Genomic DNA, 14129 nt, shown 5'->3' with positions numbered 1-14129 from the left:
GTGAGGAAGGGGACGAGACATTGCGTTTACTAATGCATGTGGGGAGTGTCCTTCCACACGACCTAGTTGAAACCTCTCTAAAATAAGCCAGTATTCTAAAATTGGCTATGGAGTTTGAGTCCCGCCCTTTTAGGCGCGAAGCTGTTCGCTATAAAAGCAGGCGTGCAAACACCATTCCTCAGAATTGTCTGACTGAGGGACAAGGAGCGCATCGCTCGCACCTCAAAATAACTCTGAGTCTTGTAGTACGGCCAGCATTTGCAATGTATCATTCCCTTTGTCTCAGGGAACAGAGGTTACGTATGTAACTGAGACGTCCACTTACGACTCAGTACACTTGACATTGCGTTTGCATGTGGGGAACAGAATCCCATCATGCCGCACTACACGACATAACCTTCCAGAGAGGAAACATGACGCCGCAGTCCCGTGGGACGGCGACCGACATGAGTATGCCGCGAGAGAGTGGCCCTCATGTTGGGCCGGGAGGGGAGCACTCAGAATGCATTTATGAACTATTGTCATGTAGGCTATGTTCAGACTGCAGGCAAATCAGATTTTTTCTCAAATCAAATCTTTTCAGGCAGACTGTCCGCACTATTAATTGCAAGTTATCAAATCAGATTTGCGCATTCAGACATAACCACCTATCTGCATGGGTTGCTTTGGTAACGATGAAAGCGTACCCACGTGACGATGCTTTCAAAACAGATGGGGAAAAATGGAGGTGCATCATCTCGCTCTCCAAATAAGCGCCCTGTCCAGTCGTGGTGCAGAACTCCTCTGTCGCACAAGAAAAACTCAGAGACGGAGGAGACTTTTGTGATGTTCCGTGCTGCAGTCTCCGATTTTTGACGTCATCGTTGTGTGTCGCGTTAAGAGTGACGCAAAAGACCATTTGAAATCCGATTTCAGCGGCCAGAGCATCCGGACTGAGACGCATCTGAAAAAATCTGATTTCAATCGCATTTGAAACCACCTCCCGATGTGGTTTGAATCAGATTCGGAAGAATCAGTTTTTTTTGCTGTCAGACTATCAAAAACTCGTCTGGATACAATCTGGATATGCAAAAAATTTGATTTTTAGTGGCAGTCTGAACAAGGCCATAGTATGAATTAATCCCTTCACGAACCCAGTCGGGAAGGGAGTTTATATATAATAAAAGTGCTTGTGACTTTATGGTAAATGACAATGGCCTGAATGCAGGCGGTTGTGTAAAATGATGGGGAACCCGTACTTAAAGGGAGGGGCATAAGTATATATTTGGCAAATGAAACAGCAAGTGCTCTAAACAGAGAGGACTTGTGAAGAGAGAGACATTACGTCTAGGTTGTAAAACCTTGCAATATGTTTTGAGAATACCATCCTGCTGCAAAACATATGTCTTGTAAAGACACACCTTTCGTCCATGCCCATGAGGTGGCCACGCCTCTAGTTGAGCGTGCTTTAACACCAACTGGGCAAATCTTACCCTGTGACTTGTAAGCCAAGGCAATCACATCAACTATCCAGTGAGAAATTCTTTACTTTCATGAGTCCTCCATAGCACACAAAGAGCTGATCAGACAGTCTGATCTGGCGGGTGCGCTCAACGTACGTGTATAGCGCCCACACAGGGCATAAGAAATGCAAGGATTGTTCCTCATCCGCATTAAATGGAGGAGAAGGTGAACCACTTGCGCTCTGAAAGGCATGGTTAGAACCTTAGGCACATAGCCTTTTCTGGGTTTGACAGTGGCTTTAAGAAGAAGAAGAAGAATGAGCTTTATTGCCAAGTGTGCTTACACATACAAGGAATTTGTCTTGGTGACAGAAGCTTCCAGTACACAACAATACAAAAACAGCAACAAGACTTTTAAAAAAGAATTAAAATTGAATAAAAAAATAGATAAATATTGAAAGAAAAAAGTATATATAGAATACACAATAGACAATATATATATATATATATATATATACGGTATATACATATATACACACACATACATACATACACATACATATATACATATATATACATCAAATCAATCAAATCACTTTTATTGTCACACAGCCATATACACAAGTGCAATGGTGTGTGAAATTCTTGGGTGCAGTTCCGATCAACATAGCAGTCGTGACAGTGATGAGACATATACCAATTTACAATAACATCAAATGAACACAACACAATTTAAAGTCTAATATACACATAATTACACACAACACAATATACAAATAATAACATACACTGTACAGTACAATACACACAATATAGATACACATTATTCAATACAAAAAGTACATATAGTATATATAGAATGTACAGTAGGTTGTGTTGTACTGTATTGACATTCAGGCTGTCGGTTGATAGTAAGTTGTTAAGAGAGAATATAATATAATAATAATATAATTTATGACAGTCCGGTGTGAGATATAAGAGTAAGAGTAATAAAGCGCTGTGCTGATGTATTTTGATCGTGGGAGATCAAGAGTTCAAAAGTCTGACTGCTTGGGGGAAGAAGCTATCATGGAGTCGGCTGGTGCGGGTCCTGATGCTGCGATACCGCCTGCCTGATGGTAGCAGTGAGAACAGCCCATGGCTCGGGTGGCTGGAGTCTCTGATGATCCTCCGAGCTTTTTTCACACACCACCTGGTATATATGTCCTGGAGGGAGGGAAGCTCACCTCCGATGATGTGTCTGGCAGTTCGCACCACCCTTTACAGTGCTTTGTGGTTGTGGGCTGTGTTATGCAGCCAGTCAGGATGCTCTCTACAGTGCAGGTGTAGAACCGTGTGAGGATGTGGCGGTTCATTCTATACTTCCTCAGTCGTCTCAGGAAGAAGAGGCGCTGATGAGCCTTCTTCACAACGATTTCAGTGTGGATGGACCATGTAAGTTCCTCAGTGATGTGGACACCCAGGAACTTGAAGTTGCTGACTCTCTCCACTGGTGCTCCATTGATGGTGATGGGACTGTGTTCTCTGTCTTTTCTTCTGAAGTCCACCAAAAGCTCCTTTGTCTTACTGACGTTGAGGGAGAGGTTGTGCTCCTGACACCAGTGTGTCAGAGTGTGCACCTCTTCTCTGTAGGCTGTTTCATCATTGTCAGTGATCAGACCTACCACCATCGTGTCATCAGCAAACTTAATGATGACATTGGAGCTATGTGTTGCCACACAGTCATGTGTGTACAAGGAATACAAGAGTGGGCTGAGAACACCGCCCTGTGGGGCTCCAGTGTTGAGGGTCAGTGATGAGGAGATGTTGCTGCCTATTCTAACCACCTGGCGTCTGCTTGACAGGAAGTCCAGGATCCAGCTGCGCAGCGAGCTGTTTAAGCCCAGAGCCCGGAGTTTCTAGCTTGGAGGGCACTATGGTGTTGAATGCTGAGCTGTAGTCTACAAACAACATTCTCACATAAGTGTTCTTTTTTTCCAGGTGGGAGAGAGCAGTGTGTATTGTAGATGCAATGGCATCATCAGTGGAGCGGTTGTTGCGGTAAGCAAACTGCAATGGGTCTAGAGAGAGAGGCAGCACAGAGCAGATGTAATCTCTGATTAGTCTCTTAAAGCATTTGCTGATGATGGGGGTCAGAGCAACAGGACGCCAGTCATTTAAGCAAGTGATTTTTGATTGCTTTGGAACAGGCACAATGGTGGATGTTTTAAAGCATGTGGGGACTACAGACAAAGAGAGGGAAAGGTTGAAAATGTCCGTAAAAACACCAGCCAGCTGGTTCACGCACGCTCTGATGACGCGGCCCGTAATGCCATCTGGGCCCGCGGCTTTGCAGATATTCACCCGTCGGAAGGATCGGGTTACATCCGCTACAGAGACGGAGAATGAACTAACCTCTGTATCTTCGGCCGCGAGAGCTCTCTCTGCGAGGGCGTGTTATTTCCCTCAAAACGAGCATAAAAAGTACTTAGTACTTAGCTTTTTATTCCCTTTAAAGTCCGTGATGATGTTAATTCCCTGACACATGCTTCCTGTACTGGCGTTTTGCTGTTCTGATTGGCTTGTTTATGCTCCTCCACATTCCCAGAATTAAAAGCGGAGGTCTGCACATTAAGTGCCGCGCGAACATCGCTATTAATCCATGGCTTCTGGTTCGGATAGATCCGTGTTGTTCTGGTCGGAACGATGTCCTCTACGCACTTTCTGATGAAACACATTACGCTATCAGCGTAAAGCTCGATGTCGTCACCAGAGGCGGACCGGAACATCTCCCAGTCCGTGTGATCAAAACAGTCCTGTAGCGTAGAGTCTGATTGGTCTGACCAGCACTGGATCGTTCTGAGATTGGGTGCTTCCTGTTTCAGTTTCTGCCTGTAAGCGGGCAGAAGAAGAATGGAATAGTGGTCCGATTTGCCAAATGGTGGGTGGGGGAGGGATTTGTAGCCATCCCGGAAGGGAGAGTAGCAATGGTCCAAAACCCGGTCCCCTCGTGTGTTGAAACTAATGTGCTGGTGGTATTTTGGTGCGACTGATTTGAAACTGGCTTTATTAAATCCCCGGTCACAATGAACACAGCCTCAGGGTGTGCGGTTTCCTGCTTGCTTATATTGTCATACAGTTCCTTGAGTGCCCGGTCTGTGTCGGCTTGTGGCAGGATGTACACAGCAGTGATAATGACCGCTGTGAATTCCCTCTGTAGCCAGAATGGTCGACACAGAAGCATGAGAAATTCCAGATCAGGAGAGCAGAAAGACTTGATAGAATGTACGTTCCTCTGATCACACCACGATTTGTTGATAATAAAACATACACCACCACCTCTGCTTTTACCTGAGAGGTCTTTCGCTCTGTCCGCTCGGTGCACGGAGAACCCCGCGGGTTCAGTGGCTGAGTCTGGAATCTCCGCAGATATCCAAGTTTCTGTAAGGCAGATAATGCAGCAATCCCTCGTCTCTCGTTGGAATGAGATCCGCGCTTTCAGTTCGCAGAGCTTGTTATCCAGAGACTGAACATTTGCCAGTAGAATACTGGGTAGCGGGGGTCGATTTGCGCGACGTCTTACTCTGATGAGAACGCCGGCTCCGTTTCCCCTTTTCCTCCTGCGTTTCCGCGGCCATGCAGCACAGACAAAAGGGTCCGCTTGCGTGTTTGTGAACAGCGGGTCGGCATTGAGGAATCTGAAGTCCGGTTTACAGTGTGTAATTGCTGAACCAATGACCAAAAGTGTTTGTCTGCCGTATACAATAAGGCAGACAACATCCAAGACAAAAAACATAAGAACTGTAAACAAAACAAACAAAACACTACCATGTTGTGTCGGAGCTCGCAACGCAGCAGCCATACTCGGCGCCATCTTGAGTCCGACCACTATATATACATATATATATATATATATATATATATATATATATATATATATATATATATACATACATATACACACACATACATACACACACATATATACACACATATACACACACATACATACATACACACACAGACACACACATACATACATATACACATACACATATGTAGTGCAAATCTAAATACAAATCGGGATATACAGTGCAAGGGAATGTAAAGAAGAGGTAGGATGTGTTGGATAATATAAAAAAAAGACTAAGCTGTGTATTGCACATTAATTATTGCTCAAATGGGCAGTTTTAACTGTTCATGAGATGGATAGCCTGAGGGAAAAAACTGTTCCTGTGCCTGACAGTTCTGGTGCTCAGAGCTCTGAAGTGTTAGCCAGAAGGCAACAGTTCAAAAAGGCAGTGGGCAAGGTGAGTGGGGTCCAGAGTGATTTTTCCAGCCTTTTTCCTCACTCTGGAAGTGTATAGTTCTTGAAAGGAGGGCAGGGGGCAACCAGTAATCCTGAATTGTCCTTTGTAGTCTTCTGATATCCGATTTCGCAGCTGAACCAAACCAGACAGTTATAGAAGTGCAGAGGACTGAATGAATTCTGAGTAGAACTGTATCAGCAGCGCCTGTGGCATGTTGAACTTCCTCAACTGGTGAAGGAAGTACAACCTCTCCTGGGTCTTTTTCGCAATGGAGTCAATGTGGGTCTCCCACTTCAGGTCCTGTGAGATGGTAATGACCAGGAACCTGAATGACTCCACTGCTGCCACAGTGCTGTTTAGAATGGTGAGGGGGGACAGTTTTGGGGGGGTTCCTCCTAAAGTCCACAATCATCTCCACTATTTTGAGCATGTTCAGCTCAAGGTTGTTTTGACTGCACCAGACAGCCAGCTGTTTAACCTTCCTTCTGTATGCAGACTCATCATCATCTCGGATGAGGCTGATGACAGTGGTGTGCTCTGCAAACTTCAGGAGCTTGACAGAGGGGTCCTTGGCGATGAAGTCGTTGGTGTAGAGGGAGATGAGTAGTGGGGAGAGCACACATCCCTGGGGGGCACCAGTGCTGATTGTACAGGTGCTGGAAGTGAATTTCCCCATCTCACAAGCTGCTGCCTGTCTGTCAGAAAGCTGGTAATCCACTGAAAGATAGACGTGGGAACAGAGAGTTGGTGTAATTTAGTCCAGAGAATAGCTGGGATGATGGTGTTGAAAGCCGAACTGAAGTACACAAAAAGGATCCTTGCATATGTCCCTGGTCTGTCCAGATGTTGCAGGATATGATGCAATCCCATGTTGACTGCATCATCCACAGACCTGTTTGCTCGATAAGCAAATTGAAGAGGATCTAGAAAGGGTCCAGTGATGTCCTTCAGGTGGGCCAACACCAGTCTCTCATATGACTTCATGACCACAGACGTCAGGGCGACAGGTCTGTAGTCATTAAGTCCTGTGATTTTTGGTTTCTTTGGGATGGGGATGATAGTGGAACGTTTGAAGCAGCATGGGACTTCACACTGCTCCAGTGATCTATTGAAGATCTGTATGAAGATGGGGGCCAGCTGGTTAGTACAGGATCTAAGACATGCAGGTGAAAACTTGTTTTTCAGCTTCTCAGAGTATCTTCTTTTAGCCACTCTGATTTCCTTATTCAGTGTGTTCCTGGCCTGATTGTACAAGACTTTATCCCAACTCTCTTTTGCATCCTCTTTGGCCTGACGAAGCTGCCTGAGTTCTGCTGTAAACCATGGTTTGTCGTTGTTAAATGTTAAAAAAGTCCTAGTAGGAATGCACATATCCTCACAGAAACTGATATATGATGTTACAGTATCTGTGAGCTCGTCCAGATTGGTTTTTGCAGCTTCAAAAACACTCCAATCAGTGCAGTCAAAGCAGGCTTGTAGTTCCAGCTCTGCTTCGTTGGTCCAACTCTTTACAGTCCTTACTACAGGCTTAGCAGATTTTAATTTCTGTCTGTAGGTTGGAAGAAGATGAACCAGACAGTGATCAGATAGTCCCAAAGCGGCTCTAGGGACAGAGCGATATGCATCCTTTATTGTTGTGTAGCAGTGATACAGTATATTTCTGTCTCTGGTTGGGCATGTAATATGCTGTTTGTATTTGGGCAGTTCACGTGTGAGGTTTGCTTTAAAAGACCGGGGCCAAATTTCAGACATGAATTGTCATTTTATAGTGCATGTAAGTCACCGACCGATGTTACTGAGGCCAGAGCCAGCAGTAGTGCGGTCTTAATGGAGAGCATGCACAAATCAACAGAGTGCAAATGCTCAAAGGGGGGCCCTGCGAGCGTTTTTAGGACCAAAGTTAGGTCCCATGTCGGGACTGTAGCCGGCCGAGGTGGATTTAATTGTCTTGCTCCTCTAAGGAACTTTATGATTAAATCATGTTTGCCTGTAGTGGTGCCGGCTTCAGGTGCGTGATACGCAGATATAGTCGCCACATAAACTTTGAGTGTTGACGGAGTGAGTCCTGCGTCTAATCGCTCTTGAAGAAATATGAGAATTTCATGTATGGGGCAGTTTACTGGGACTTTGCCATGTGAAAATCACCTATCAGTGAACACATTAAATTTTAGCGCATAGAGGCGTCTCGTGGATGGCGTTCTGGTCAGTAAAATGGTGTTCATGACTGAATGCGTCAGTTCTGGTGCATTTAGCACTCTCTGTTCAAAGGCCACATGTGTAGGCTTCACAACTCTGGATGGGGATGCCAAACCATGCCTTGTGTTTGAGAAAGAAGATCTTTCATCAGCGGTATTTCCCATGGAGGCCCGTCCAGTATTTCTACCATCCCCAGAAACCAGAACTGAATGGTCCATTTCAGCGCAATTAACAGAACTGTTTCCATGACCACTCAGACTTTGCTGATGACAGAATGAAGGAGGCGCACTGGGGGAAGTGCATACTTGCGTTTTGCCAGCCATACGTGGGCCAGCGTGACATGGTGACATATATACGGCACTACTGTTGAGCTGTCAGAATGAATCAGAATGTGGTAATTCACAATATCGGAATGAAAAGCTCTCCAAGCTAGAAAGACAGCCAGTAGCTCTAGGCAGTTGACACGTCACCTGTCACCTGTTTCCAGGTGTCGAAAGTCGGGGTCCATTACGCACTGCTCCCCAACCTGTGTTGGATGTATTTGTGGTCAGCACTTTCTTTCTGAAACTTGACCCTGCATAACACCCGGTTGGTATAAGGCTGGCGCTGTCCATGGTGCTAGAGCAGCCAGACAGTGGCGAGTTACCACAATGCACATGAAAATTAAATGACTTCGGTGGTAATGTTTTGAGAATGGTCTGTACATGCTCATTAATGAGGTGCGCACACATGAATGCCTAAAAAGGAGATTTACTGGCTGGGGAAAAGTATGCAGTTGAAATTAGACCAGATTTTCCATATGGCAAAGCAGCAAGTCTATGTGTTCTCTCAGTAGTGCCTCTGATTGGCTAGTAATAACCAATCGCTGAGGTAATTCCAAACATACAGACACCGTTCATTTTCAATGGGGCAAGCGCTGCATCAATATATTTCGTGAACGTGCGGGAGCCAGAGACAGACTGAAATGAAGGACTTTAAATTGATACACAGTTCCCTCAAACGCGAATCTAAAAAGCCACCTGTAACTCGGTGCAATTGGTACATGAAGTACATCTGTTTCTGAGTTAGCATTTTGAATGGGCGCATCGCAAGCACGCGATTCAAGTGTCTCAGAACTAGAATGGGCCGAAGCCCACCGTCCTTCTCCAAAATGAGGAAATAACGGCTGTGTGTCACAGTCTGTGCACACAGATTGTGCTCGACCATTGTAAACACCAGCTCTGACATGCCCGTAAGGACTTGACACGCATTCGCATGGCTTATTAAGCAGGCTTATTAATTCATATGAAACAACCTCTATCGTGTTCTTTGCGAGAAGATTGTATATTTCGGCTCGTAACACCGGCACGTCTTCAGACGGAACCGTGGAAGACAGAACACTGTTGAAATGGGGCAGTCGATGTGCAAATTGAATCGTATAATCATGTTCGATAACTTTTTAGCACCCAGTCAGAATGCAAGTAAGAGCTCGCCAGGCATCCACGTAACGGGACAGAGGGCAATTTGGTATGTTCATAACATTATATAATGCGCCGCTCTGGGAAGCGTTTGTGCATAATGTATGGACTTTAGAGTGGGAAAGCCCTTATTGAAAAAGTGTGAATGTCTGGTGTGAGCACTGTACTCTTTTTACAATCTGTATGTTCATACATGATATAATGCGCCACTCACCATTGAAATTGGAGAAATTGGACTCAAGATGGCGCAGAGTATGGCTGCTACGTTGCGAGCTCCGAAACAACATTGTAGTTTTTTGTTTGTTTTGTTTACAATTCTTATGTTTTTTGTCTTGGATGTTGTCTGCCTGTCTATGACAGACAAACACTTTTGGACATTGGTTCTGCAATTACACACCGTAAACTGGACTTCAAATTCCTCAATGCCGACCCGCTGTTTACAAACACGCCAGCGAAGCCCTTTGTCTGGGCTGCCCGGCCACGGAAACGCAGAAGGAAAAGGGGAAACAGAGCCAGCGTTCTCATCAGAGTAAGACGTCGTGCAAATCGACCCCCGCTACCCAGTATTCTACTGGCAAATGTTCAGTCTCTGGACAACAAGCTCTGCAAGCTGAGAGCACGGACCTCTTTCCAATGAGAGACGAGGGACTGCTGCATTATCTGCCTTACAGAAACTTGGATGTCTGTGGAGATTCCAGATTCAGCCATGGAACCTATGGGGTTCTCCGTGCACTGAGCGGACAGAGTGAAAGACCTCTCAGGTAAAAGCAGAGGTGGTGGTGTATGTTTTATGATCAACAAATCGTGGTGTGATCAGAGGTTCTATCAAGTCTTTCTGCTCTCCTGATCAGGAATATCTCATGCTTCTGTGTCGACCATTCTGGCTACCGAGGGAATTCACAGCGGTCATTATCACAGCTGTGTACATCCCGCCACAAGCCGACACAGACCGGGCACTCAAGGAACTGTTTGGGATTATAAGCAATCAGGAAACCGCACACCCTGAGGCCACGTTCATTGTGACCGGGGACTTTAACAAAGCCAATCTCAAATCAATCGCACCAAAATACCACCAGCACATCAGTTTCAACACACGGGGGGAGCGGGTTTTGGACCATTGCTACTCTCCCTTCCGGGATGGCTACAAATCCCTCCCCCGCCCACCATTTGGCAAATCGGACCACTATTCCATTCTTCTTCTGCCCGCTTACAGGCAGAAACTGAAACAGGAAGCACCCACCCTCAGAACGATCCAGTGCTGGTCGGACCAATCAGACTCTATGCTACAAGACTGTTTTGATCACGCGGACTGGGAGATGTAACGGTCCGCCTCTGATGACGACATCGAGGTTTACACTGATAGCATAACATGTTTCATAAGAAAGTACGTAGAGGATGTTGTTCCGTCCAAAACAATATGGATCTATCCAAACCAGAAACCATGGATTAATAGCGGTGTTCGTGCGGCACTTAATGCGCGGACCTCCGCTTTTAATTCCGGGAACGTGGAGGAGCATAAACAAGCCAGTTATGCCCTCCGAAAAACTATCAGAGCAGCAAAACGCCAGTACAGGAACAAGATTGAAGGACAGTTTAACACCACTAACTCTAGAAGCATGTGGCAGGGAATTAATATCATCACAGACTTTAAAGGGAATAAAAACTCTGCTGTGAACACCGCTGCCCCTCTCCCGGATGAGCTAAATACTTTTTATGCACAGTTTGAGGGAAATAAAACCACCCTTGCAGAGAGAGCTCTCGCGGCCAACGCTACAGAGGTTAGTTCACTCTCCGTCTCTGTAGCAGATGTAACCCGATCCTTCTGACGGGTGAATATCCGTAAAGCCGCGGGCCCAGACGGCATTCCGGGCGGCGTCATCAGAGCGTGCGCAAACCAACTGGCTGGTGTTTTTACGGACATTTTGAACCTTTCCCTCTCCTTGTCTGTAGTTCCCACATGCTTTAAAACATCCACCATTGTGCCTGTACCAAAGCAATCCAAAATCACTTGCTTAAATGTCTGGCATCCTGTTGCTCTGACCCCCATCATCAGCAAATGCTTTGAGAGACTAATCAGAGATTACATCTGCTCTGTGCTGCCTCCATCACTGGACCCATTGCAGTTTGCTTACCGCAACAACCGCTCCACTGATGATGCCATTGCAATTACAATACACACTGCTCTCTCCCACCTGGAAAAAAGGAACACTTATGTGAGAATGCTGTTTGTAGACTACAGCTCAGCATTCAAAACCATAGTGCCCTCCAAGCTTGATGAGAAACTCCGGGCTCTGGGCTTAAACAGCTCACTGTGCAGCTGGATCCTGGACTTCCTGTCAAGCAGACGCCAGGTGGTTAGAATGGGCAGTAACATCTCCTCATCACTGACCCTCAACACTGGAGCCCCACAGGGCTGTGTTCTCAGTCCACTTGTGTACTCCCTGTACACACATGACTCTGTGGCAACACACAGCTCCAATGCCATCATTAAGTTTGCTGATGATACGACGGTGGTAGGTCTGATCACTGACAATGATGAAACAGTCTACAGAGAGGAGGTGCTCACTCTGACACGCTGGTGTCAGGAGCACAACCTCTCCCTCAACGTCAGTAAGACAAAGGAGCTTGTGGTGGACTTCAACATTTTGAACAACAATATTCCTTTCCCGACAAACAGCAATGGGAAAGAGGGGAACAGTAATGTATGTCAGGAGTGCTTTGCTGCGCAGAGGGGGGTTTTTCCCGTCAGTGCAGAGCTTGTGCTGAGGCGGCTGCCTTCATTTGGGCCACGGCTTGCGTGGCTTTACCAGCGGCTCGGCAGCGACATTTGACAACACTGAGGCAGCTGGTGTGGGGTTTTTAGCAAGGCGCTGGACCGAGACAGAGCGGGAGTGAGCGGTTGTGATGAAGTACTGCTCTGTTTTGGCATAAAATGTCTCATAGCCTGTGAGTGTTGCTGAGTCGTGACGTAGCACTCAGCAATTCTATTCACAGAGCCTCCGAAAAGGCCGGCTGGAGACACCAGAGCATCAAATAGAGCGGCATAAATGTGCTACATGGAGATTGAGGGGCTCGCGGGACATGTGACGGCATGAGGACCACCTCAAATTCAACCTGCTCGAACTCGCGGCCCCGCCATGCCTCCTCGTTTGATCCCTCGGGTATCACAGAAGAGGCGGGTGGGAGGGCGCGGGAGGTTGAATCGTCCCTCAGAATGTGAGATTCGTGAGCGAAGCATCTTGAGACTCATACCCTCACAATGAGGGCAGTCTGTCTTCATGAGAACTGACTCTGCGTATTTACGGCCCAGACAGTGAATGCAGCTCTCATGCTGATCTGGTGGCAGGATGTGCCTCTCACTCAAGGAACACTTACGGAACGACATCTTTAAAAAGACGCAATCACGTAAGCGACTCTTTTAGATATATATACAGTATATAATATATATATAGCATCAAGCGGCGAGGTGGAGTGATGTTCGCCGGAGCACTGCAGGGGAGCGGAGAGTCTTCCTGTTGCCGTAAAGATCCCACCCTCTGACTCATGTAGTTGATGGCGAAGTAGTAGAGGGCTTTTAGACGAGAGATGAATCGCTGTCTTGAAGGAAGAAAATTCTGAAGAATGGTGTTTGCGCATCTGCTTTTATAGCGAACAGCTTTGCACCTAAAAGGGCGGGACTCAAACACCATAGCCAACATTAGAATATTGTCGTTACTGTAGAGAGGTTTCAACCAGATTGTGTGGAAGGACACTCCCCACATGCATTAGCAAATGCAATGTCAAGTGTACTGAGTCGTAAGGGAACAGAGAGACATCATATCGTATAAGTTGCAGAAAAACAAACAGTTACTAAGTTCGAAGTTCAGTGCAAATTTTAAATGGTTAACATTAGACAAGACAAAACTAACACATGCATTTAAATAAGTTGTTTACAGCTTGGTCGAGTAATATTATAATGGGGGTGATGTAACTTCCAGTGTATGAAGGTATATTTTTACTCTTTTCTGTCCTATACAACTGATAGACCTATTTACTATAAATTATATTCCATACAGCTCAATATATGATATGCAACATAATGTCACTTATTATCATTAATTAATTCAGCAATTTGTTTTTAATAATTTAGAACATTTAACTATAGGTAGTGTTTAAACTTATATTATCAAGATGTCTGGCAAATGATCAAGATGTGTGTTTGTGTAGCAAACTTAATATCAAGACATTAAAAGTCATGTAAATTACATGTTTAAATTAACAATTAGAACAAAGGAATGGTTTACCCAAAAATGAAAACTCTCTCATTTCCTCACCCTCATGCCATCCCAGGTGTATGTCTTCTTCTGCAGCACACAAATGAAGATTACGTAGAAGAACACCTCAGCTCTGTAGGTTCATACAGTGCAAATGAATGGTGACTAAATGGTGACTCAGAAGGTCCAAAAAGCACATAAAGGCAGCATAAAATTAATCCACAAGACTCCAGCGGTTTAATCCATGTCCTCAGAAGTGATATGATAGATGTGGGTGAGAAACAGATCAATGTATAAAGCTACACTATGTAACTTTTTTGTTAAAAAATAACAAAATGTTATTAATGAGAGAGTGCAACAAAAATCCATCTTCCCAAACCATGACTTTACCCAAATACACAAAAACTATAATATATTTTAGAGCTGTCAGGACGGATTTCACGGGAAATTGCATACATGCGTCATTCACCCGTGCGTGTTCACGTCATATCT

Source organism: Myxocyprinus asiaticus, chromosome 9, assembly GCF_019703515.2.
Source record: "Myxocyprinus asiaticus isolate MX2 ecotype Aquarium Trade chromosome 9, UBuf_Myxa_2, whole genome shotgun sequence".
Taxonomy (NCBI): domain Eukaryota; kingdom Metazoa; phylum Chordata; class Actinopteri; order Cypriniformes; family Catostomidae; genus Myxocyprinus; species Myxocyprinus asiaticus.
This window is presented reverse-complemented; position numbering follows the sequence as displayed.